This window comes from Seriola lalandi, unplaced genomic scaffold (genome assembly GCF_002814215.2).
Source record: "Seriola lalandi dorsalis isolate HSWRI2012SDOR001 ecotype SW California unplaced genomic scaffold, Sedor1 jcf7180002054777, whole genome shotgun sequence".
NCBI lineage: Eukaryota > Metazoa > Chordata > Actinopteri > Carangiformes > Carangidae > Seriola > Seriola lalandi.
In genome coordinates this window covers 197,604-200,595 of record NW_019525330.1, presented here as the reverse complement: position 1 = coordinate 200,595, position 2,992 = coordinate 197,604, and the positions used below count along the sequence as shown (strand labels likewise).

At 38.0% G+C, this 2,992-nt stretch overlaps 1 protein-coding gene and 1 long non-coding RNA gene across 2 annotated transcripts in view; both read right to left on the bottom strand.

The window, feature by feature from the left end:
- Positions 1 to 2,992, bottom strand: part of LOC111669161 (dynein axonemal heavy chain 8) — a 36,318-nt gene that overhangs the window by 15,469 nt on the left and 17,857 nt on the right. The gene's annotated exons all lie outside the window — the stretch shown is intronic.
- Positions 245 to 1,496, bottom strand: LOC111669133 (uncharacterized). The gene is made up of 3 exons (XR_002761773.2): positions 1,181 to 1,496; positions 921 to 1,036; positions 245 to 565 (listed from the first exon to the last, which is right to left on the bottom strand). It is a non-coding gene; the product is annotated as an uncharacterized LOC111669133 (long non-coding RNA).

Here is a 2,992-nt window from a genome sequence, read left to right as displayed (position 1 = left end):
TGAGAGCCACAGGCTGGGTAGAGAGGTCCGATAGTTATGAGAGATGAGTGAATGTAATGTTGCTTTTGGTCTTTTCATGAGATTTGTTGCAAATAATAAAAATATAGAATATCTTACCCTTTAAATAAACCTGTAACAACTAACGATGTGCATGTTGCAATAACACCAAGCAGAAAAACAAGACAAAGACAAAAGGCAACAAAAAACACATTTCAAGCAATAAACCAGCATTCAAGAAATGAACTATAAGAACACAGTACTTGTATTTGTTTAGGCAAAAAAAAATTGTAATGAATCATGGCACATAAGTAGAAATACATAGTCAAGTAAAACTGGCGATCTCACTGGTTTCATTTACAAAATTGATGTAAACTTTTGCATTTAAAAGCGATAAACGCAACACAGGACTCTATGGCAGGGTTGTAATGCAGAATTACAGCTGTATTAATCACTTTACCAGTTGCACTTCCTGTAACTCAGAGTGTTGATGTTGTTTTACAAGCACAGAGTGAGATGGTTGCTGCCAAACTCCTGCAGATGGGACAGGAAACGAAGATTTCAAGCCCTGAAAATAGAAAGAGACGTGAAAATGCAGACATCCAACAAGTACACACACAATGCCCAACACAGCATTTTACAACTGCTATCAGACTGCCCCCCCCCTTTTTTTATATGTTTAGTTTCTCTGTCTCTATCCATTTAGCTCTACACTATCTACTTCTCATGAACTAAGAAAAACAGTCCGGTTTTCAGCTGTGTGAAAACGCATTTTTCAGCTAAACCAATGGGTTATAATGGTTTATAAAGCTGAAGTCATGGTTTTCTTTTAATCATAAGCTTGTTTTAACAGGTAATTAAAATGTTAAAAATGAAAATAAAGCATATGCAGGGATCATGTTCAACAGAAACTCTTACATTACCTTGTTACTCGACAGTTGCGCGTCTGAACATAAATTCCTGTGTAAGTGATATCACATCTCACGATGTTGTTGGTCATGTCCGACTCCGGAACGTGGAAATTGGGATTGACAGTAACCTGAAGAAATCATAAATAAGACTTGGAGCAGCTCTGCAGGCAATGTAAATGAAATCAATCTGCACTCTGTGAAATCAAACTCATGGACAGGTGAAATTATGCAGCCGAACAGTTGATATAAAGTTCACCCCACATATTTTTTACCTTCAAGATATAGTTTCCTGGAGGTACATCAGTGATGTCGATCCACTGACAGTCGATGTTGGCAGCATAGATGTCGTGGCATCCTGGGCTCAGTCCCTGAAAACACAACCCAACCCCCCCCCCCTCAGTGTGGTTTAAAGCTTTGCCTCGGGCTCTTTAGTCTTTGACTACTATTTTCCAACAAGAGCTGCAAATGAAGCAGATTTGAGTTTAAATTATACAAACAGCTCTTGGAAGCAAAGTTGTTACAAGAAACCAGGACTAAGGAGCGCAAAGCCAGAATCACAGAGCCCAGACAACAGATATAATAAATATTCCCATGTCTTCAGGATGTTTTTTTTTCATTGGCATACATCTGAGTTTTAGTTAGAAAAACATTTCTCAGAAGTGGAGCTGGAGGATTTGCAAAAAAAAAAAAAAAAACCCTGAAACTGTGCAGCTCTGTCTTGCAACCTATTCTCTGTCCCATTAAATGGTGTCTTTACTTTCTTAATGTGATAAAATAAAAGTATTTTTGGTCCAATATCTCAACACAGCCTTTATTGTTTGGATTTCGATTTTTTTCACGATTTTTTCATCAGTTTTCTCACATAACAGAGAGAGTGTGACGGCCGTATCCATAGCCACACAATTAAAGTAGAAACATGATCATTTTCATCCAGTCTCACCGCACCCAACACAGAAATCCAAAGACAGGTTTATGGTTTCACCTACTCTCCCACAATATTACCACAATCTTTGTCCGTTTTCTTTGCAGTCACTTAAGTTTCATAAAACACAATCACAGTTTATTTGGTTTACAATTTTGTCAGTTCTCCTCCCCGGTTTGGCCAGAAGAAGGTGTCTGAGGGTTTAAACACAGAGGCGAGAGAAATGGACCAGACCAAAGGCTGTATCAGCATGGGGGGAATGTTGTTTATTTGGATTGAGTTTTAGTTATTATCTGTGTTGTTTTCCCCTTTTTGTTTCAAATAGGCTGATCATCCAGAATACTGCATGTGTCTCCCTTTGTTGGGTCAGTTAGTCGAGTTAAGGTCCTTGTTTGTTCACAGGCTTTTTTGAGTAGATCTCTGTTTTGTCGACCTCTTTTAAGAGCCCAGTTATTTACCAAATTTGCTTATTTTAATTCATTTATATTTGTGACACATTTTTGGGTGATAAAATAAATAGTAAATAAAGTCTTTTTTTGAAAAGTAAACCTGTGCTTGTTGTCCTTTCACTGCTTATCACACAAAATAATTCAAAATGACTTCTGTTTAGAGACTAAATCTATAACTCACTGAACAAGTCTTAAATAGTTATTATATTTTTCTAGCCTGACTTACTTGTAGATTTTTAATTTGCTTTTTAAACAGGCTCTCCAATGGTTTTACACGGCTGTGAGCACAGCTGTATAATGTCCTCTGTGGCCCTGGAGGAGCTTTGTCAAGTCAGAGAACTCCACTCACTTGAGTAATCTCATTTCAGGCTTGGAGACTTCAGACATAAAAGAAACCTGAGAGTGTAAATCAAAATAATATGTGAGTATTTTCCAAGAAAAGAGGGTATAGAAAGTGTAGGATCCAGTGTTTTTGGGACTTGACCCACACTAGTGTCTGAAAGTCAGGATACCTCAGGCCTCTGCTGTCGAGGTCTTGTGCCTCACAAATCCCCAAACTACTTGAATAGTACTTAAGAATGTTCCTCCTCAGATTTAAAGCTGCTGTTCACTGGACCAGACCTCAAGACTGACTAACTCCAGATATGGGTGGTCACCTGGAACCTGGATATACAGCCACTTATAAGGTGAGAAAACACTATTAATTCTGACAA